The sequence below is a fragment of the Sciurus carolinensis genome, chromosome 17, assembly GCF_902686445.1.
Source record: "Sciurus carolinensis chromosome 17, mSciCar1.2, whole genome shotgun sequence".
Classification (NCBI taxonomy): domain Eukaryota; kingdom Metazoa; phylum Chordata; class Mammalia; order Rodentia; family Sciuridae; genus Sciurus; species Sciurus carolinensis.
The window spans coordinates 16,584,000-16,608,918 of NC_062229.1; the positions used below are offsets into that span (position 1 = coordinate 16,584,000).

The 24,919-nt window shown below is 41.6% G+C and overlaps 1 pseudogene; it reads left to right on the plus strand.

Moving 5' to 3' along the window:
- The first annotated feature begins 11,702 nt into the window (after positions 1–11,702).
- LOC124968105 (olfactory receptor 7A10-like) lies at positions 11,703–12,459 on the plus strand (annotated as a pseudogene).
- The last annotated feature ends 12,460 nt before the right edge of the window (positions 12,460–24,919 follow it).

The window sequence follows — 24,919 nt, forward strand, 5'->3', positions numbered from 1 at the left end:
GAGAAAAGATAGCCTCTTCAACAAATGGTGCTGGGAGAATTGGAAATCCATATGCAGCAGAATGAAACTAAACCCATATCTCTCACCATGCACGAAACTAAACTCAAAATGGATTAAGGACCTGGGAATCAGACCAGAGAACTTGCATCTTATAGAAGAAAAAGTAGTTCCAGAGCTTCAACCTGTCAGCTTAGGACCAGACTTCCTCAACAGGACTCCCATAGCACAGGAAATAAAAGCAAGAATCAATAACTGGGATAGATTCAAACTAAAAAGCTTTCTCTCAGCAAAGGAAACTATCAGCAATGCGAAGAAAGAGCCTACAGAGTGGGAGAAAATCTTTGCCAATCATAATTCAGATAGAGCACTAAATTCCAGAATCTATAAAGAACTCAAAAGTCTCTACACCAAGAATACAAATAATCCAATCGACAAATGGGCTAAGGAAATGAATAGACACTTCACAGAAGAAGATCTAGAAGCAATCAACAAACATATGTTCAACATCTCTAGTAATAAGAGAAATGCAAATCAAAATCAAAATCACCCTAAGATTCCATCTCACCCCAATTAGAATGGCGATTATCAAGAATACAAGCAACAACAGGTGTTGGCGAGGATGTGGGAGAAAGGTACACTCTTACATTGCTGATGGGGCTGCAAATTAGTGCAGCCACTCTGGAAAGCAGTGTGGAGACTCCTCAGAAAGCTTGGAAAGGAACCACCATTTGACGCAGCTATCCCACTCCTTGGCTTATACCCAAAGGACTTAGAATCAGCATATTACAGAGATACAGCCACATCAATGTTCATAGCTGCTCAGGTCACAATAGCCAGATTGTGGAACCAACCTAGAAGTCCTTCAGTTGATGAATGGATAAAGAAACTGTGGTATATATATACAGTGGATTATTACTCAGCCATAACGAATGATAAAATTACGGCCTTTGCAGTCAAATGGATGAAATTGGAGAATATCATGCTAAGTGAGATAAGCCAATCTCAAAAAACCAAAGGACAAATGATATCGCTAATATGTGGATGATGACACATAATGGGGGGTGGGACGGGTTAGTGTTAGGGTTAGATTTAGGGTTAGGGAGGGGGCAAGAATGGAGGAATGTATAGAGGGAAAAGAGGGGTGGGAGGGGTGGGGCGGAAGGGAAAAAATAACAGAATGAATCAAACAACATTACCCTATGTAAATTTATGATTATACAAATGCTATGCTTTTATGCCATGAAGGAACAGAGAAACAACATTTATCCCATTTGTTTCCAATAAAAAAATGAAATTTCTGTCTCATATTCAGCATCTACTCAAAGATCATGTATTCAAAAATTGTTTAATGCTTTTATTAGTGCATTGTAGTTATTCATAATATTAGTGCATTATAGTTATACTTAACATTGATGCAGCCTGAGTAGGTAATGGTCTTGCTCTTTGTCTGGATGTTCATCAGCATCTTTGGGACGATGGTGGTGGTGAAGCAGATGTCCACAAAGGACAGGTTGGACAGGAAGAAGTACATGGGTGTGTGCAGGTGGGAGTCTGAGATGGTGGCCAGGATGATGAGCAGGTTCCCCAGCACAGTGACCAGGTACATGGAGAGGAAGAGTCCAAAGATGAGGGGCTGCAGTTCTGGGTCCTCTGAGAATCCCAGCAGAAGGAATTCTGAAATCTGTGTGTTATTCCTTGGTTTCATGTGGTTGCTGTGACTATGAAGTGGGCAGGGTGGGGGAGCAGCTGGAGGGAGGAGAGTTAGTAGGAGAGGGAGAAGGAGGGGGTGAACACTGAGAGGGAGAGGGAGGGGGAGAGAAGGAGAGGAAGAAGATGCATTACTATCCTTTAATTTCTATTTTGCTCTAATTTCTATTATATACTAAAGTCATCACTTTTACATTTCATCTGAAACTGGTTCCCTTTTAAGGCATCAACTTAAACATTATTGAGAAATACCTTACCATTTCTCAGCACTTCATCAAGAGGTCATATATTCTACAATTATACTGAGAAATTCCTAATGCACTTGAGGAACAAAAATTGAATATTCACCATGTTCTAGGAATATTCTAGAAAAAGTGTGAACTGTGTCCCGCTCATCAGCATCCCAGCTGAGCAGTGCAGCAGCTGTAGAGTCGTGGGTGTTCACCCAGGTTGATGGTGTGACTGACCCAGACTCAGCTCCACGTTGCTAGGAGCCCAGCCTCTTGAGAGGGTTGTATTACACACCAGCAACCTGGAAGAAATCAAAATTGAAAATTCCAAGTATTTTTTTTTGTAATGCAAATCATTTTAGATGTTCATAAAGTTATAATCAAATGATTAGTTTGATCCTCATAATTTGGGCAGTGTGTGCATACTAATTCCAGGTTTGCTTGCTTTGGAGCCACACACACACACACACACACACACACACACACACTCACACACACAATGTGTATTAACACCATGCTCTGCTCACCCAGCCACACTTTTCGACAGGAAGGGATACAAGACAAGTTGTGAATTTCAGATTTTAACTTTTCCCTAAAGAAAGAAGCATAAAATACTCAGGAAATCCAGTCTGTCAATGTCCTAACACAGGTAACCTTGGTGATCCATATTTGTATGGTCATTATCTGCCCTGGGTTTAAGGAAACAAAAAATATGCTCGATAAGAAGAATGGGATGCTGAGAGGGGGAACTGTCCAATAAGGCAGAGTACCTAGGATGCTGGAAGGAAGGAGACGCTTCCTTGACTCTATCTTTCACGTATCCCCTCAGTGACCAGAAAAACGATAAGGGATCAAAACAAAGAAAGGACATCTTTTCAGTGTCCAGAAAAATGCGTGTCAACATTCAAGTAGGAAAACTGAATATCATAAGACAAAAATCCACAAAAGAATGTTTACCAAAGACAACTAAATGATCTCTCCACTGTTCCCAGGACAGCGGGAGGATGGCTGCCCTGAGGCTGCTGCAGCTCTCTGGCCACTGTCCTCACAGAACTGGACATCGGGTGAGGTAGGACCCATCTTATTTCTCTCATACGGTTCTTTACTATGTAACATTTTGAAAATATTTTAAAGGTTTAATCAACAATAACTGTGGTGTGTTTATATGGGGTACAGAGTGATCATTGAATGCATGTGAGCCATGTGTGATACTTAGTGAATTAACATCTCCATCCCCCTCAACGTTGATCACTCCTGGGAGTTGGGAGAAATCAGAATCTTCCCTACCAGCTATTTAAAATCCACAACCACCAGCTGTGACCACATTACCCACTGAGTTAGAGAGCACTAGAGTCTTTCCTCCTGTGAGCTCCACCGTGTGTCCCTGGCCGTCCCCTCAGTTCCCTGCATGTCCTCCCAGCTCTGGTAGCCACAGCTCCTCCACTTGTAGGACTGATCTCTTTTGACAAAAGGTTGTGAAATTGCCATGTTCCATTTTAGCATCATAAGTAAATGAATCAATGAATTAAGCAGGAAAGCAGACCATCCAACAGCGTGGTAACCACAATCTCCCAGGTCAGGCAGTTCTGGTTTGGCTCTGGGAGGACCTCTCGCCAATGATCTTGGTGTCCATTCTTTGGACCTCTCCTCCAGGGTCTCTTGGGTCTCACTGACCTGGGTGAGCACTCTGAGAGCAAGAAACCACCACGTCCTCTCCTGTCCAAGGAAGAGCATTCTGAGGAACTGCAGAGAGGAGACATACACAGCTCCCCAGACTTCTCATTAAGCACGTCCTCACTGTGGCAATGCTGGGCACATGATTAATTCCCCTGCTGGACAGTGTTCTGCACCAAGGAGGTTTCTCTTTCCAGGAGATTCTCTATTCTCAAGAGACATGGTTTGAAGTCAGGAGAACTGAGCTATTATTCTGTCTCCCCACCTCCTCTTCCTTCCAGAGATTTAACCTCTTCATACCTGAGCTGAAGTTCTCTCCCAGGTCTGACATGAGGTCCCTATCTAGACTAGGACTCTTTGGATCTCCACAGACTTGGACTGTGTTGGGGACATGCCCCTGATACCTCGGGGAATTTTCTGTCTCCCTCTTCAACAACACTTATCAACCATGGGTACTACATTCTCAGCTTTATGACAGTGTTCCCAGATCAATTAGAAAATTAACTCAACACATGGTCAGAGTTGTAATTTAGTATTCATTGATAAAGACTTTGATAATAATAATAGATGATATTTAGATCTTCTTATGCCTGCAGCTCTGAAATCAGTACCTTTCAAATAGTCTCATTTATTTTTCACAGAGGTTCCTTCTAACTGGGTACATGGTCACCCACCTGTAACCCCAGCTTCTGAGGAGGCTGGGGTGAGGGGATCACTAGAGCCCAGGAGTTCTGGGCCAGCTCAGGCTCCATGGAAAGGCTTGCCTTATGCAATTTAGGGAGCCTCGTTCACTAAGATCCAAAGCATGAACTTTTAGTCAACTTCTCTAATATCTTCAGAAAACTGTCCTCCTCTCTGCTCTCTGGAGAGTGAGTGGAGACCAGAGATTGCTCAGCACCTTATTTTGCTTTTTCATCATTATTGGCCCACATCTCATGCAGATTGATGGGATTCACAGTGACAGGCACACCATGCCTGCACGGGGCACTGGTCATGTCCACCTCCACTCTCCCTCCCTCCCCAGAGCACCCAGCACCGTCCCCAGCAACAATTTACTCACAAGAGGGTGGAAACACCATGAGTGCAAGACTACATGCCTGAACACTGGTGCTCAATAGATATTTGGATGAATTAAGGAAAAAAAACCATATGATCATCTCACTAGATGCAGGAAAGGCCTTTGATATACCCAGCATTCAATCATGTACAAAACACTATAGAAATAAAGGATAGAAGGAACTTACCTCAAATTAAAAATCATAGGAAATTAACTCCAACATTCCATTAGCACTTAAGCTGACAGTTGTTTCTGCAATTTGCATGAATGACAGCTCTCCCCAGTGTTTCCAGGGAGATGAAATAAGGTCATTCAGAAGAAGAAATTGGCATAGTTCCTGCAACATGGAAGTGTCTATAAATATGACATAACATTCATCCCATTTCCTGATCATCTTCAATAGGCCCAATCCTGGTCAGTGAATGTCACACACTATGTTGAATGAGATGTTTTTCCTATGATATGTCTATCTCTGGAAACTAGGAATAAAATGACATAATGTGGATTATTTGCACTACTCTGGCTTAATGCATGCTAGGCAAATGCCCTTCCACTGAGCTACATCTCCCATCTTTTTCGTTTTGCGACAGAGTCTTGTTAGTTTGCCCAGGCTGGCCTCAAACTAACAATCTTCCTGTGTCAGTCTCTTAAGTAGCTGGTATTAGAGGTGGGTGCCACTGCACCTGGTTTAAAATATTATAATTTAACTTCATCATTATGAAATCTTAGTAGTAATCATTTTTCAATAGATTTTAGATTGTCAATTTTATCACCTGAAAATATGATCAATATTCTCTTGCCCAAGTTGTGAAGCTGAGATGGCTTTTGCTTTCTGAGTAACATTGGTTTGAAATATCCGAACAGTATTGGGTAGAGACAGTGGCACGTCTATTGTCTTCCATATGTGTTTCGTGGGAGGACAGATACTAACTGATGGCCTTGGTATCTATTTTGTAATATACAAGAAAGATGATATATTCCACACTTGTGTAAATATATCAAAATAGATCCTATTGTCCTGTATAACTAAAAAGAAACGATAAAAATCTAAAAAGTAAGACATTTCTATTTATGACTTTCTCCCAACTGTTTTCATAAAGTGTCTTTTCCATCTATATCTAATTTTTTCCACTTATTATAACAATAGTAAATAACAGCTCCAGTATGAAATGTGCATTGCCTTCTTGTGAAGCAACTACCTGTTTGTCATATTTAGTATGCTTGAGAAATTGATGACACTATTTTAGAGTTACCATTTTCCAGTTTTTTCCATCTGCACTAATTAATTAAATCAATGTTTTTTCTTATGCTGGTATTATTTTCCCAGGCTGCTTTCTTTTGGCCTCAAGGTAAAAAAAGATTCATAAAATCCATTTTGTGTAATTCCAAATAATTTTTAGAGACTTCAGATAGGTGAGTCTTCAGAAAGTACTACGTTGGTGTCTTCCTTCATGAAACACATATTTTGTTGGTAGGTGATTTCTGACTTGATGTATCATTGCATTATACTTTTAAATAAAATATAAACAACTCTGTGAAATATGAGATTACCAACAGTTATGGAAATTACATAGATCCATGATTTTAAAAACTTTTATTAAAATCATTATTGACATTAGGATATTAAGAGTCAACTACCAAAGGAATTCAAAGATCATCTCAGATGACAAAGGCTGGCTGAGCTGGTGTCAGGGCAGTTGAACAGAGGAATTCAACTTTGATACAAATTAGGTGTTGTGTCTGGGTTTTCCAGCTAGTGATGGTAACAAAAGGGAATTTGGTGGCACTGAGAAGCCCCCGTCTGACCAACCACAGAGAAGGCACCACCAAGCCAATGCTTCCTCTCCTCAGAGGACTGGGTTCAAGTTCCAGGCAAACAGGTTTCTGATGGCTGTGGAGTGCTCACTTCCTCTAGCTGCTGCTTCTCTCCTGGTGACATTTACTTTACATGGAACCAGAAACCCACACAGGGATTCCAGTATTTCTTCTCCAGGGACTTTCTGAGGAGACAGAGTTCCAGTCTGTTCTCTCTGGGCTCTTCCTGTCCATGTATCTGGTGACTGTGTTTGGAAACCTGCTCATCATCCTGGCCACCATTTCAGACTCCCACCTGCATGCAGCATGTACTTCTTCTTCTCCAACCTGTCCTCTTCTGACACCTGCTTCACCTCTACTATCCTCCCAAAGATGCTGGTGAACATCTATACACAGAGCAAGGACATTACCTACACAGGCTGCATCACCCAGATGTGCTTTCCCACAGTTTTACTTCTTATGTGATGACCTGTGACCACTTCCTGGCCATGTTCTGCCCCCTGTACTACACCATCCTCAGTTACTTCTCCTGACCTGGTCATCAGTGTGCTGGCAGCCCTTCCTGAAGGTTTAAATGTACTGAGGTTTTCTCTCTTCTTAGTCTTGGAAATTCTGCACTATTTGTCAATTCCCTGAGAACCTCAAGCTTTCCTGCTTTAACACCTTCATCAATAACTTCCTGCCATTTACCCTAATGCATCTGAGGAGATATTTTTCCTCTTGCTGGATCGTTTTCATGTATTTTCAAATTACGTCTTCTCTCCTGCAACCCTCAACAGCAGGAGGGAAGTAAGAAGCATGTCCCCCTGTAATTCTCATCTCTTGCTTGTCTCCTGTTCTACAGAACCTGCCTGGGGGTCCAGGTCAGCCCTAGATGGATGCATACCTCCTCAACAGGAGTAAGTAAGGATAGGGCAAAAGTGTTAAGGAAGTTAGACTTGTAGATGGAAGGGAAATCCATGGACAAAGAGTAATGAAGACCAGATTCACCTGATTTCTAAACTGGTCTCTTGGGTACATAGAACAAGCAGGAAATTTTCTTTCTGCTCAGACCAGTGGCCCACAGAGAGATCACGTACTCAGGCTTTGGAGTTAACAAGAAGAACTGTACCTAATGAGAAGAGGCAGGGAGCTATAAAAAGAGCCTCTGATGCTGTCCCTCTGAGAGGGGCTGGAGAGAAAAGGGTGGTTTCTTTTGGAGTCCAAAGTCTGTTTAGGGCACCAGGACTTCACTCCCTCCTGCTGCCTTGTCTGGGGACAGAGCTTCAGTCTCCATCATCAGCCAACAAGAGAGGAAGCCATACTTCCACACAGAGCCTGTCTTTCCAGACACCCCATCCAGGTGAGTCTGAGGCACTGACAGGTGCTGCAGGAAAGGTTCAGCAAGGAAGGAACCCGACAAAATTGACCAGAGGACCCTGAGAACCAAACCAGCTCAGCCCAGAGCTCAGAGACCTCTGTGTTTGTTCACTGGACTGAGCTCAATTCTTGTGCTGTGCTATAAAGAGAAGTGCCTGTTAGACTCTGTGATGCAGAGGTCCTGTGGAGAGTTATGTGGTGAGCATGGAAGTCCAGCTGGGGGAGACTCATGAATAAGTGGTAAAATCATTTACCCCAAAATTAGACGATATCCAGGGAGATTTCCAATTAGGGAGTAGGAAAGGGGAGTAGAAGGCTGGCTGAGAGGTGCAGTGACGTGAGTTTTTTTGTTTTTGTATTTGTTTACATATATTTAGCATGGAGTGTATTTGCACCTGTTTCCTCCTTCATTGCTGATATCTGACTAGTGCTCTGCGTACAAATGCTACCTTACAGTAACAGGCTTGAGATTGCGTTTCACAGGATCTTCTGTCATACGTGGCATTCACATGAGAAGAAAGGTTTTTTTTTAATTTATTTTTATATAAACAAATGGGATACATATTGTTTCCGTTTCTACATGGAGTAACAGCATACCATTTGTGTAATCATACATTTACATAGGGTAATGGTATTTGATTCATTCTGTTATTTTTTCCTTCCCCTTCGCCCCTCCCACCCCTCTTTTCCCTCTATAGAGTCCCTCTTTCCTCCATTCTCATCCCCCTTCCAGCCCCCATTATGTGTCATCATCTGCTTATCAGTGAGAACATTCGTCCTTTGGATTTTTGAGATTGGCTTATCTCACTTAGCATGATATTTGCCTGCAAATGCCATAATTTTACTATTCTTTATAGCTGAGTAATATTCCATTGTATATATATATATACCACAGTGAGAAAAAAGTTTTGGTAGGTCAAAAGAACCAAAGGAACTTTACTTTGTATCACTTTTTTTACTGCTGAAATTGAATATTTTTGTTTAGTTTATTTTCTATTCCACTCTACAATTCTAAATTGTTTGTCCAAGATGTTTGCTTGTATGGAAATTGTTCTCATCATTTCATTTCTTTCTTTCAAGTAAGAATTGGAGATTTTTCTCTAAGTTCCTCTGCATGGTGTGTGGTAGTCAATTACCTACTGTGCCTTTTGGCATCTTTGTGCGTATTTGTATTTCCAGGTTGCTGCCTTTCTGCCTCCTGTGATTAGTTCTATTTGTAGGAGCAGCAATCACCTTCTGCCACCTGGTGGAACCTGTATTTTGCTTTCAACTAAAGCTCGTCTACATCTTTCTCATCTCTTACGTTTTACACACAGAAGCTTCATTATATTCATGGAGCTTCCCTTCTGTACAATGGGTATGAATATTCATTATTACAGGAGAGGTAAAGGAGCTGTGAGATTATGTTAAGCACAGATGTGACTTGATGTCATTATTCTTGCCAGCGTGTCTAGTTCCCTAAGCACATATGAACGCATTTTTGCTTATTTAGGTTGAGATTATAACTTGGGATATTATTCCTTCCACTGCACATAAGGAAGTATGTGTTTTTAATACTTATTTCCAGATGTTTGTCAATGCAATGTTGACTCGAGTTGATGGGATGACGTCACTGCTGCTTTAGAACTTTTCAGTGAGAATTCATTTTAAACTTTCATTCCATTTCTTTAATGCAGTTGTTTGGAATTCGTTTATTCACTTGTCATCTGTTTTTTGTACAAACCATTAATTTTAATCTTTTTTTTCTTTGCATTCTAAATTTTTTCTACCTTTGTACAAATCCACACATGAACAAAGCCAGTAAGATCTTTGCTGTGTGCATCTTACACTGTGATGGCAGAGGAAGAGTGCCAGGGAGCAAGTGCATCTGTGGCAGAATGTCCACAAGAGTCCATCACGTGAAGGAGGACAGAGGGCCAGGACGGTGCAGAATTCTATAGACATTCATGTGCAGTGAGCAGTCCTCAGAGCCAGGGTCCCTGAGCTCATATATTCCATATTGGGAATAATCCTTTTAACATGGTGAGCTCATTTTGCAAGTATTTGTTGGGGATTTTTACATCTGTGTTCATCAAGGACTTAAGCCTCCATTTTCTTTTCTTGTACAGTTTTTGTCTGGCCACACTGTGACTTTTATAACACAGGCATCTGACTCCTAAATAACAGAGAGGTATCAGGAGGGATCCAAAGGATGTTATTTAAATCAAAACACTGCATGATTCCAGTACACGATAGGTAAAGGTGTCAACCTCATGGACACCTGGAGCAGCATGGTGTCAGGGAGAGCAGGAAGGAAGTGGACTGCTTTTGGTGGACATGAATTCAGGGTTACATAGGATCATTCATTTCCAGACACCTGCTGTGCAACACAGGGCCAGGCAGTAACAAAGACACTGTGCACTTTGAGTTCTGCTATGAGGACAGAGCTCATGCTCATTGTTCTTCCCCACAGAAAACAGCATGGAAACAAAACAGCCAAGCCCACTCTGGGAGGTGAGGGATGTGTCTATAGCATTGATTGGGTGAGAGGCACCAGGTCAACATGTGTCTGAACTCACCAGATTGTGCATATTATGTACCTGCAGTTCTTCAGATATGACTACCCTCCAGTAAAGCTGGTTAAAACAGAAGACAAGGAACAACGTGTGGACAGAGGACCCTCTGCACCTAGAGGCTCACAACCTTTCAGCAGTGTCAGGGAGGCCACCTCCTTCCTCCCCATTCTCAGACTAGGTCCCTCCTCTGTCTCCTCCTGTTGGCTCTGGTGGCCACCGTGGCTGGGTTTTGAAACATCATGACCTGCAGGGACTTTGCACTGCTCACTCCTCCAGCCAGGCTCACACTCTGCAGTCAATCTCACTGATTCTCATTTCTTCCTTGAGATATCCACTCAAATGTCATCTGTTAGCCTGTCTTACCTGTGCCCATAAAAAATAGCACCTCCATCCATCCATTCTTCTCTTACCTGCCCATGTTTTCTTTATAACATTTATTACCATCTGATGATAAAAGTCATCTCTTTTATAAAGATTTTTATTTTAATGTTTTATCAGTGCCTTACAGTTATACATAATATTGGGGTGCATTTTGAGATACTCACATGTGCATGGAATATACTTTGTTCCATTTCAGTTCCTAGTAACTTCTCCCTCCACTTTTGCCCTGCTTTACTCCACTGTCCTTGCCCCCATCTATTTGTCATTTTTATAAATTGGTACATTTTCAGTCACATATAAAGTGGGATTCACCAAGGTTTTTAATATTTTAACTGACATAAAACTCTATGTATTTATGGGGTCCATGTGATGTTTTAATGCATGGATAGTTTGAATAAAGTTAAAATCTATCTGATCAAACATGTATCACTCCTTTACTGTGAAATCTCTCAAGGTCCAGCTCCTGGTTTTCATTCATTTCCTTACATACATATAATTATCTGCGTGAACACACTGTAGTTACTTTTATTTTAAAGGCTCACTGCTTCCACCATGCCAGGAACATGGTTGAACCAACGTATGTCCCACAAGTTCATAAGGAATAGTTTCTTAAAACTTTAGAGCATGTGATACAGAGAGGACAGGGAACAGAGGGACAGGAATTCCTGATTAGAGATGGCACAGGGTGCCTTAAAGGGAGCCAGATAGAAAAAATAATGATGTTATTTTTCTCTTTCCTGGTCTCAACCAAAGAACATGGAACCACAAAATGACACACAAATTTTGGAAATTCTTCTGGGATTTTCAGAGGATGCAGAACTACAGCCCTTCATGTTTGGGCTTTTCCTCTCTATGTACCTGTTCACTGTGCTGGTGAACCTGCTCATCACGCTGACCACCATCTCAGACTCCCACCTGCACACACCCATGTACTTCTTCCTCTCCAACCTGTCCTTTGTGGACGTCTGCTTCACCATCCACCACCGTCCCAAAGATGCTGGTGAACATCCAGATGCAGGGTAAAGTCATTACCTATGCAGGCTGCATCACCCAGATGTGCTTTTTTACACTGTTTGTAGTGTTGGACAACCTCCTTCTGGCTGTGATGGCCTATGCCAGATATGTGGCCATCTGCCACCCCCTGCACTACATGTCCATTAAGAACCACACGCTCTGTGGGTTGCTGGTGCTGACATCCTGGATCGTGAGTGCCCTCAATTCCTTAGTGCACAGCTTAATGGTGTTGCAGCTCTCCTTCTGCACAGGCTTAGAAATCCCCCACTTTTTCTGTGAACCTAATCAGGTGGTCCACTGTGCCTGCTCTGACACTTTTGTTAATGACCTGCTGGTATATATTGCAGCTGTGCTGCTGGGAGGAGGCCCCCTTGCTGGCATCCTTTACTCCTACTCCAAGATAGTCTCCTCCATCCAGAAAATCTCATCAGCTCAAGGCAAACGCAAAGCCTTCTCCACCTGTGCTTCTCACCTCTCCCTGGTCTCCTTATTTTATTCCACACTCCTGGGTGTGTATCTTAGTTCTGCTGTGACCCAAAACTCATCTTCAACTGCAACACCCTCAGTGATGTGCACTGTGGTCACCCCCATGCTGAACCCCTTCATCTACAGTCTGAGGAATAAGGACATCAAGAGCACTCTGAGAGCACTCTTTGGGAAACTATAAAAACCCCCTTTATCCTGGTCCTTACAAACTGCTGCTGATTGCAAGGCTTGAAGCCTCAGAGCAAGAAATGGCAATATTTTGACCAGATTGTGGAACTAGAACTGGCTCCTGTTTGCTTTCTGGAGTTTCCATTCCTTTTATTTTAAGTTCTCCGTAAAATTTATGTAACTCACCCTGGAAGCTTGCTGCTCTGACGTCCACTCAGCAACCCCTTTACCAGCAGCACAGCCCCTCAAAGATGTTTTCCATCATGGATTAGAAAGACTGGAAATTCTGATTTATTTCATGAGACAACATGACTTTCTGAAGAACAATTTCTTCTAAGGACATAGATCTTCCCAAGTTAGTTTGTGTTTGTTTGTACTAAAAACATTATCCTGAGCTGTTCTCCTCAGATGGAAAACCCCCCACTTGACAAAGGAGGCCATTTGCACTGTTTCATGCTGGAGAAGAGGCCATGATCAGTTTGCTCTTAGGGTTCATCACTTTTTAGTACCTCACTGTCCTTTTCTGCTCCTACTAACAATGCGAGTTTTAACAGACTTACTCATTTTGTGACTGAGCAGAAGTATTTCTTCTCTTTATTATGATTCTGTTTTCTTTACAACTTGGTATCCTCAGTATCTACCATATTCATTCGCAAAAACAAGGTATCTAATCTACATGTCCCTGAGGTGCTGCAACACAAAGTAAATTGCAAAGAATAGGTTGATTTATTTGGCCTCAGACTCAGAGAGGACATTAAATATGATGATGGACCTGTGCATTGCAAATGTATTGCTATGCAAATGTTTTTTCATCCTGCAAACAAAATTCCTGAAGTGTGGAAGAGTACTCTTCCTGTTTAACCAGATTAGTTGGCAATTCTTAGGGTTTATTATTGACTTATTTTTCCATTTTTGCTTGAAAATTTCTCATGCTGCCTAGAAAAATGTATCCTTATGTTGTTCGCAGAAATATCCTCCCCTCTCTGAAAGTTTCCATAGCCACTAGAGAGGTAGTAAATGAGCAATATCAATATCATCCATTATATATATATATCTATAATGGATGATATGTATATATATATATATATATATATATATATATATATATATATATCCTTTTTGCTCAGGCATCATTACAATCTTCAAAGCCTCTGTATAACTTGCAAAAGAGCCTGGTTTCTTGTGCAGTTTCATGATATCAGTCCACAAGCTCTCTTGCACAGAAATGTTTATTCCTCCACCTACCCAACCTCAGAATAACACCTTCCTTATGGTTCCATTTGAATAATGGCATTACATTGAACCATCAGTGTTTAGTAATGCTTGTTATGCAGCATTATCGAACTATCACAATAAACATAGGAAACAGAACAGAGGACAAGAATCATAATCTGCTACTTCCTTTTTTGGCATTTGCTACAAACATTAAAAACAATATTCACAGCTGTGTGCTAAAGATCATGTAACATAGTCACAGACTGCAGGGATGAGGGCTTGGATATGTGGGGGACCTTCCTTCTCTCTGTCATATCCTTTATCCACAAGAACTTCTTACCTAAGAAACCTCACACACACACACACACACACACACACACACACACACACACACATTCCCTAATACAGTTCACACCTTGCCCATTTGCTTGAATGGAGTGGCCACTAAACTTCTGTGAAGGGGCAGATAGTACACGTCTTGGGTTCACAGGCAGATGGTCTCTCAGAGTGACTCAGCTCTGCCGTAACTGTGGCAGCCATCAGTGACAACAGTCCAAGGAGCAGTGGTGACTATCTCCCAATAACACTTTACTTAGGGAGACCAAAACATGAGCTTGATGCAAACCAAAACCTCAATGAGATGCTCTTCACATCGCTTCAGATGAACCCAGAAAAACTAATCAGCATGATTTCACTTAGAAGTGAAATCTAAAAAGGCTGACCTTGTGGAAGCTGAAAGCAGAAGAGATTACCAAGGTCTGGATGGGAGAGGCAGCAGGAGTAAGGGGTATAATTTGGCCCATGGATACAATGGTAGAAAGACAGGAGGAATAATTCTGGTGTTCTGTTGAATGCTAAGTTGACTAAAGCTAATAATAAGTAATATATGTTTTTAAAAAGCTAGAATGGTATTTGATTTCACTATAAACAAATTATATACGATTAAGAATGTGGATATGCTAATTATCTAAATTAATCATTACACAATGTACACATTTATCAAAGTATGATGTTGTATATCCCACAAACATGTACAATTATTGGTTCAGTTAAAATGAAATAAATTCTTAAAGGGAAAATAGCAACATTGGTGAAGATAAGAATTTGAATCCCTCTTCCATTTTTCCTGGGAATGTATATGCTGCAGTTACTGCAGAAACAGTGTGACAATTCCTCAGAGGGTTAGACCTAGAACTGTCATATCACCTAGTAATACCACCTTGTGTGCATCCACCCAAAGAAGGGAAAACAGACTCTCAAGATGCTTGAACACCAATGTCCATAGCAACATTATTCATATAGCACAAAAGTGAGAACAACAGTGTCCACCAACAGACACAGGCATTAACACACCTCCATGTACTCATGACATGTGACACATGCTACAGCGAGGGTGGATTCAGAGGCAGGTGAAATCATCTGAGGAGTGTGTTGCTCTCTTTTGCAGAAAACCCACCATGTCCCAAGATAGAGTGTTTTCCCATGAGCACAGCTGAGGCCATTCACTGTGGGCTTCAAGGTGAGTGACTCTGACCCAGGTGGGTTTTGCCTCATGTGCATCTTCATTCTGGGAGTGTGGCAAAGGAAAGAGCCCCACAGAAAGGAGCCCACCCTTCCTACACAGAGGAAGAAAAAGATGTGGCAGAATCTCAAAGCCTCCTACATGGTCATCATTAACCTGAGGCTCTGTAGATTGCTGGTTTTGGTGCTCTGGATCACAAATGCCCTGAATTCCTGGTTGCAAAACTTAATTTTATTGGGATTGTCCTACTGCACACATTTGCACATCACCCACTTTTTCTGTGAACCTAATCATGTGGTCCACCTTGCCTGCTCTGACACTCTTCTTAATGACATGGTGATGGATGTTACATGTGTGGTGATGGAATGTGGCCCACTCACTGGCATCCTTTACTCCTACTCCAAGATAGTGTCGTCCATCTGTGCAATTTTATCAGCTCAGGGCAAATACAAAGTTTTCTTCACCTGTGGGTCTCACCTCTCTGTGGTTTCCTTGTTTTATTTTACTGTTCTAAGTGTGTACATTAGCTCTGCTGTGACCCAAAACTCACAATCAAGTACAACAGCCTCAGTGATGTACAGCATGGTCACCCCCGTGCTGAACCCCTTTGTCTACAGTCTGAGGAATAAGGACATCAAGAGCGTTCTGAGAAGTTTCTCTGAGAAACTACACAAGCACCCACTGTTCTGAGACTAAGAAGCTGCCATTGACTGCAGAGTGTGATGCCTCAGAGCAAGTAATTGCAAGTTTGTTCAGATCATGAAAGTAGGATTTGTGCCTTCAACTTATTGTCTCAAGTTTCCATTTCTTTGATTTCAACTCCTCTATAAAAGATGAGCACTCAACTTGTGAAGCTTTCTCCTCTTTGACATCTTAACAGTGTTCACCTTGGTCTGTTTCACACTTTCTCAATGTCATTTCCATTCGTGGATTAGAAATCTTGGAAATTCCCATTTATCTCATTGGACAACTTGCATTTTTTAAAAAATAACTTCTTCTCAAATACCAGAACACACACAAGAAATTTTTCTCTTCTTTTCTTTCTTTTTTCATTTTGTTACTCAAAAGCAGTCGTGTGCTGAACTACTCCTAGGAAGAAAGCTCACTTGACAACAAAGCCTCGTGTGTCATTTTGCACAAGAGGGAATCCCAGGACCACAGTTCTGCCCGGTGGGTGCCTCGTGCCTCTGACTTCAGCCTCTCAACGGCTCTTCCTGGTGATGTGGACTCTAACAGACCAGCCTGAGTCAAGACCCAGCACAGCTTATTTCTCATGTCAGAGTTCTGTTTACTTACTCAGCTTGGTGTCCATGGTGTGAAAACCAGAGTGACCAGGTTGGTGCAGATATCACCAACTCACAGAGCATTGATTCAGCGGTGGAGTTGGGCATCGGAAGGCTCAGTTTCTGGATAGAAAGCAGCCCCCATACACGGGAGGTCTGGGTCTCTATAGGTTACATGCTGGGAGATGACTGAACCACTGAAAAGTTCGTCACAATAGATCAGTTTGGGTACTCAGGAAACAGTTTGTGAGAGTTTGAATGTGCATTTACTGGACAAGGATGGAGGGTCCAGGGTTCAGCATTCAGTGCGTATCTCCTTCCCTCCAGGGTCTATTGTACTGCCACTGGAGAAGTATTTACTTGGGGAAGGATCAATATTTTGACTGCCCCCAAGAGAATGTCATTTTTAGGACTGATGGACATCTTCTTCACAGGGATTGTCTTGTCACTGGGAAGGGATGTATTGGGAAAGGACCAGTGTTATCAATAGTTCACCTTCTTCCTCCCTCTTCCCAGGCTGCTGTATTTGCGGGTTGTCATTTCCATATCATTTGCATGGTCTCTGCCACAATCACATCAGACATTCATCAGATATATATTTAGGAAATACAGATCTCCAAATCATGTCTCTATGGAAAGACAAATTTGAAATGATAGGTAGATCAATTTGCCTCAACATCAAATAGGACCTTAAATAGGAAAAGATTAACTGTATATTGTATTTTACAAAAAACATGTCTTTTTCATACTGGAAATACAATTACTGTGAATGGAAAGATTGGATCCCATGTGCAAGTGAGTTTGCTCATCAAAGATTGATTGGCATTGCTTGGAGGCATTATTGAGTTATCTGTTTCTGCCTGAAAATTTCCAGCAATTTCTAGAAACATGAATCCTTATGTGTACTGAATGAAGTCACTTATGGTTTGGTTATGAGGTATCCCCCCAAAAGTTCAGTATTAGGCAATTCAGGATGTCAGATATGAAATGAGGAAAGCTGTCACTTCCTCAGTGGATTAATCCACTCAATGGATTAATAATTTGAATGGACTACTTGGTGATAAGTGTGGACAGAGAAGTGAGGCTAGAGGAAGCAGATCATGGTTGGGGGGAGGCCCTTGGGATTCTATCTTATCTCTGGCTCCTCATTCTCTCTCCGTCCTTGCCATGAGCTGAGCACCTTTCCTCCTCCATGCCTGTTCTGCCCTGTTTGGCATCATTTCAAGTCCAGAGCAATGGCATCAGCCAATCATGGACTGATCCTCTGAAACCATGATCCCAAAATAAGCTCTTGTCTCGGAAATTGTCCTTGTCAGGGATTTTGGTCACAATGATGGACATCTGACTGAACCACCTACCTTCTCTAAATGCTGTCATAACAGTAGAGGGGTATTGAACAGGCAAAATCAATATTATCCATTCTATGTCTCCTTCATGTGCAGGGATCATTTCAGTCTTCATGTTCAATGGATGACTCACAAGAGAGCTTGAGTTCCTGCCCAGTCATGCAATTTCAGATCACAAACATGCATGTTCTTTTTCCTGGAAAATAATCACCATTTATCATTTTAAAATACACTTGTATTGAATAACATTGAACAAAAGAGTGATTGTGAATGGTGTCTTTAAATATCAGAGCAAATTCCAAAACAAAAAGTAGCAGATTATTCTAATTGCTTTCAGTTCCCTTCCTTTCACTTACTGTAAGGGTTAACTATTGCTGTGTAACAAATGGGTTTGATATAATATGTTACCATCAAATAGAAGTGCCTGGTGATGAGTTATTCTGAGCTCACTGATTCCCTTTTGAATCTGTGAAGAGCTGTGTGTCCCCAGGTCCCTCTGCCCACCTCAGCTGGGCTTTCTGGTGCACTGGGGACTCAACTGAGTGTTGGCTGATCTAGGGTGGCTTGACAGGAACTGACTTCTCTTCCAGATTTATTCTCCTCCAACTATGTAGCCTGGATTTGTTAGCAGCCGAGGCAGATTCCCAACATTCAGCAGCTGAAATGCCCTTGAAAGTCCCTTGGGACTCACCAAAAAGCTCATCATATTTTTTGCCAAAGAAATTAAAGACCCTAAATTCATCTTGGTCATCTTAAGTCTTGGAGGATGACTCCGTCAAAATCCGTCCTCAGGAGCTGATCATCTTAGAGAAGAGGATAAAAAGTAAAATAGGGTCTTCCCTCCATGTCCATGGAGACTGGTTCTAGGACCCTCAGAGATACAAAATCTGCCTCTGTACCAGGAAAGAGGCTGCGGAAAAATGTACTGAATGAGCATGGCTGGGTGCCAAGAAAAGTTTATGAAACACGAAGCAGCCCTGATTGAATACATACAGGAAATGTGGCCTGCATTCATGATGGAATAATGTTTGGCCATTAAAAAGAATGAAATACTGTCATTTGATAGTCATTAAATGGAATGGTCATTTGAACATATGGATTTATGGATCTGCATATTTCACTTGTGATACTTGTGCAAATGTTTTGGGTATATGACTTTTTACAAATATTCTCAAATGTCTGTATTTAGTTATAGAGGATACTTGGTTACAAGTAACAGAGAGCCAAACCACTTACTGAAACAAATTCTGTATTTATTTATATATCACAGGTTTCAACCTAGGAATTCTAGGCTTCTCTCACAACTTTTCAATGTAATAGAGGACTTAGTCTTCTGGTGGCTTTCTGCAACATCATCCCCAATGTGTGTTTCTAATCTCATGGTCACAGAATAGCTGCTATACCACCAGATATCAAATCTATATTCCAACCAGGAAGACTGGAAGAAGACTCAAGGTTGAAGTATAAAGGGAGTCACAGGTAGGTCTTTGCAAAATACAAACCAACAACAACAACAAAAAAAACCTCTCAGATTAAGTATAAAACACAGATGGGAAAAGTGTTATATCAACAACTCAATGAGTTTTCAAATAGTTAATATCATCCAAGTAGCCAGAACTCACAAAAGAAATAGAATCTAACAGCCACACAGAAGCCTCTGTGGCATCAATTCCTGGTGCTACTTCTGCCCCTGTGGTAATGACTATCTAGAAACATAAGAGCACAGATTACCTGTTGAACGAAGTAAACTTCTAATAAACAGAATTGTGCACTATTGTGCTGCCTTATTCTGCTCAATATTGTCTGATATGCATTTTGTCCATTGGGATGATGTGATGTGTGTTTTCCATAAAACTCCACTTAACAGACTTCAGCTTACAGCTCTTTGGCCACAACTGGAGTATGAGAGATGGTGGGTAGAATAATGCCTGAAGCAATGTCCACATCCCACTTCCCTGAACTCTGAATATGTTAGTCAGGAATAGAAGAGATTAGGCTTCTGACAAGTGACCACAGAGAGGGATATTATCCCAGGATATCTGAGGAAGTCAAAGCCGCCACAAAGGTACTTACATGTGGAAAAGAAAAATAGAAGAGTCAATGTTGGTGTAATGCAATGTGAGGAAGACTCACCTGCCACAGTTGGCCTTAAAGAGGGTGGAGGTGGCCATGAGCCAAGGAATGAGGGCAGCCTCCAGGAGCAGAGAAAGGATTCTGCCTCACAAACACTTGAAGAAAAATCCCTGCAGACTCCTCAATATATATCCCAATTAAAAATATACTGGATTTTTCAACTTAATGAAAGGTTTTACATTTTTATCCTTTGAAAATTCCACTGATTGGTCCAAATGTAGTAAGGAGTAGAGAGAAACATTAATTATCTTCATTTATCAGTACATCCTCCATACATATATTGAAATACTACACTGTGCACCGTGAATAAGATTTTACATGTCAATTATACATTTTTCTGAAATTGATTAAGAAAATGGAATTGTTGACTATCCTGATTTGATCATTCCACACTGTACACTTGAATTGAACTATTACACCATACCCCATAAATTTGTACAATTAAGAAAATAATTTTTAAAATACAATGTTTTAAAATGTGCATGTCAAAATCATTGATTAAAAAATTTAAAATCTTTAAAAAACTAGGGGAAAATACATGATATCTTGCATAATGTGGAAATCTACCTCATTATATTATAATCATTTACCTATATTTACTGTAAAACATCAGTCACAAACCTCAAATATGGACAATAAAATATATCTTAACAATGAAATGAATTTAAATTAAAAGAAATCTAAAGAAGCAAAATACACTTATACAAATTATTTCAAAACAATTGGAGTTTTAAAAGCCCAAGAAAAAAGTGATTTGATCCTTGAACCACCTGAACCACTGACCTAAAAGTAAATACAAATGGCTCAGAAATACGAAAAGGTGTTGATTCATGAATACACAGAACAATCACATTAAAGTAATCAGGGAACCTCAAGTGCCTTACGTTGGTGTTAGATTTCTTCCTAAGACTGCTCACCCTGAAACAGAACCTTCCCCGTTGGGGAGAATCCCAGAAGCAGGAGTTTCTATCAGAAGCTTCTGTTTTGTTCCACCTTTAATTTTACATCAGCAAAGCTTCTCTAGAGCCACCTGAACTTCAGGTCTGGAAGCCTGGCCTGCTCCACACAGACTGGGCAGGGGCCCCTTCATCCTCTCTGTGACCTGGGCTGGGACCTCTTCCTTCCCTCTGTGACCTCAAGCTCGTTGCCTAGTGACCATAAGCTCTTGATTCCTTGTGAAGCAAGGACCACAAACATCCAGACACAGGGTGTATAACACGGTCCAACAAACTGGCAAATGCCAAGTATAGTTTCTAAATCTTCATTTAATTTCTACTGACATGTGCATGTGCACATGAACAGGGGTCAGGGTGATACTTTGGCCCATGTACACTGTGTCCAGTGAACAAAACAGCATAAGGAACCTTTCCCTCTCCATGCCATTTCTTGTGTTCCCAGGATTGAGCTCCTCAATTCTAGATCCTCATAAAACACAGGACAACACATTGTGCTCTGCAGCCCCTCCTCCCCCACTCAGCTGGAACTCCAGGACTCCTTCTTTCTACTGAACTGTGTTCTGGTACCCATTTTCCAGCTTCCCTCCCTCCCTCCTCCCACTGCCTCCTTGCCAGTCACTGGGGTCACTATTCTGTATTCAGACTAAGGCTCCTTCACTCCCACATAGGACAGAGCACTTGTGGGGTTTGTTCTCTGGCTTCTTTCATGTGGCAACGTGTCCCATCACCTTTATTTTGTAATGAATGAGAGGATTTCATTCTTCCTGAAGGGTGAAGAGTACTCATTATGGACACACTGCGTCTCCCTTTTCCATGCCTCTGCCATGGGAAGCTAGGCTGGTTCCCTGCCTTGACTGCTGTGCTACTGTCCAGGGAAAGTGGGGACGAGCAGGTGCCTCCTTTGAATGCTGGTTTCATTCCCTCTGTGTTGTCTGTCTTATCAAGATCTACCTCCATGAGTCTGGAGTATTTTTCTGTCTCAAAGCCTCTTAGGAAATCTACCTATGGGTATGTTACTGGCCCAATTCTCTCCTCTCTCTTCAACCATCCCCTGAATTTCCTTCTATTCAACAAGAATTCACAGGGGACAAACCCCTTACTAGGAACTGTACTAGACATCACAGTTGCAAGCACAGAGGAGCTACACTTCTGAAATTCAAGGAACTGATACTGCGTATGAGTAGTAAAATTCAGTAAGTTCAGTGTGACTGAATGGAAAGGGAATCATACAAAGGCAAGGGATCTTCCATTTGGTCTCATTTGCATCACCACAGAGCACATCTCTGCAAGTGAGTGTCCAGGGCAAAAAGAAACACAGAGGGTCACTTCTGAGAATGTGTATTAAAGGAAAAAGATGTTGTTACTTCAACATGTAAAACAAACCATTATTGTAGATAACTGGGAAAATGCCAGGCTGTATTCATCAAACTTGAGACTTTATGAACAGCACCAAGGACAGGAAAGACCCTGAAGGAAGACCCAAGGAGAGAGCTGCTTTAGATCTTGTAAAAGCAGAAGACATCAAAGGACTGGATGAAGGAGGCCAGGCTCTCTGGTCCTCAGTGTCATTCATGCTGCTACTCAGCAGAGTCCTCTGATGGCCGTCACTGAGGTGTCCCATGCCCTTGGCCCCTTCATCTTCCTGCTTTTCAGACTGTGGACCATGGGGCTCCATATGTGAGTGATCTGCACCAAGGTCACTCAAGGTTATCCTAGACACTAGATGTCTATAGAACTGAGGTAGACCTCAAGGCCAGTGATCAGGTGTCAATCTTAAGTGTCCCTCAAAGTCACTGGGGTAAAGGCAGTTCCCCACTTGGTGCTATTGGAAGGTGGTGAAAATGCTAAGAGGGGCTCCAGTGGGAAGTTTCCCTTCACTGGGGGATCACACGTGAAAGGGTGCGAACCCATGTCTCCTCCTCTTCATTTTTCATTTCCTGGTCATGAGATGAGCAGATTTACTCTGCCACATGCTTGCCACCCCCAGCATGTGCTCACTGACACAGGGCCAGTCCCTCAGATTTGAACATTGCAAACCATGAGCCGAAATAAAACTTCTCTCCTTATAAATCTCAGGTATTTTGTTATAGTAACAGAACACTGACTAACACAGTCAGTGCATGAAGCAAGGACACCACCAAGTGAAAGGTTGTGTACTAGCCTCTGGCTGATTTAATTCTGAGTGGATGAAAGAAGTCCAAAAAAATGAAGAGGATTTAAGTAAGAGAGAAAGACCTAGAATGGCAGAAACTAAATACACTGCTATGTTATTGATGAGGTGACAGAACTCTGGCAAGAACACAGAACAGTGTGTGCTTCCCATGGTTGTGCAGAAGAGAGGCAGTAGAAGATGTTCACTTAAGAAAAAGTCACGTTACAATCAAATGTTCATCTGTACTGTCTCCCTTAGTGTGTACATAGCAGAGAGAGCAAGAACAACGAAAGATCAGGTGCCAGCAATTCTTACCATCCCAAATCTGCTTATTTCAATATCCAACATTTTCACACCAATCTGCAAAGCAAACGTCGCCACAGTCTGCTGCACACGTTAGATCTGGATTGGTATAAAGCCACAGCACATTATCAGAAAACTGTGTTCTCTTTCATCTACCTGATCTTATGAGGGTCACTCTAAACACAGGCTAGACCATGGCAGCTATGATTGGGTGGGAGAAAGTGAAAACCAACCATGAGTTGTGGAGGAAAATTAAAAGGCATTGAAATTTTAACTGTGAACAAATGGCGTGCTCAGACAACACTCATTTTTCCATTTATAATTTTCATCAACTTTTTATTTTAGAAAATTGTAGATTGACATGTTCTTGTTAAGAAATGAGGCCAAAAGATCCAAGAACACTTCAGTCAGCTTCCACAAAAGACTGAGCAAAATATCATATCCGGGTATTTACAATAATGACAAGGAAATGAAATTGCAAAGCAAAGAGAAGCATCCACACCCATGTTTCTGCAGCTTCATTCAAAACAGCTAAGTATGGAGTCAATCTAAGTGTTCATCACCAGATGATTGGAGGAGAAAAATGTGTCACATACACAACGTGGAACATCATTCAGCTGCATGGAAGGATGATATCCTGTCACTGTGGCAACGTGGATGGAGCCAGAGGACATTGTGCTGAGTGAATAAGGCAGATGCTGAAAGGCAAGTGCTGTGTGGTCTCTCTCATATGAGGAAGTTAAAAAATAAAACAAAATGCCAACCTGAATGTAGATGTTGGTATGGGGTTGGAGAGAGTGAATTATGGGGCTGGATTTGATGAGTGTACACTGTAGGCATGTGTGGAAATACCAGGCTGAACCTCATGAAGGTTTACAAATAATACATGTTTATCAATGGAAAATGCAGAACGGTTCCCATCAGTCAAGGATTCCGAGTTTTGCCCCATTATAGCCACATTCACCTCCCTCCCTGTCCAGTGACTGTCCACTCATGACCATTAATGTAGTCAGCATTTATTTATTGCTGACATTTCAAAAAATTTGTCAAGCACATAAAATTGTGCACCTGGGGAAAATGGTGGAGTCAATACCTGTGAGGACAAGTTTGTCCTTGACTATGTCCAGTACTGTGGACACCACACTGAAATAGAAAGAGCATCCAAAAGATGAGGATATAACCTGATGACTTGCTAACACCCTGGTATGTTTAAGGTTACCTTGTAAAGAATGTAATTTATGGGAGTGATACAGCAAGGAAAAAACACTTGAAAACTTTTTGTCAGCCAGGCATGGTGCTGCATACCTGCTATCCCAGTGACTCAGGATGCGGCGGCATAAAGATTGCAAGTTTAAGTTCAGCCTCAGCACCCAGCTAGGCTCTAAGCCACTTAGCAAGACCACATCTCAGACAGAAAACAGGACTCTGGATGGGTAAATATCCCTCAGTTAAATCTGTGGTACCAAATTTTTTTCTCCGATTTTCCCCCACAATAAAATTATAAAAATGACCTTGCTTTTTAGATACATTACACAAGTGAATAAATATTATGACAATTTTCAG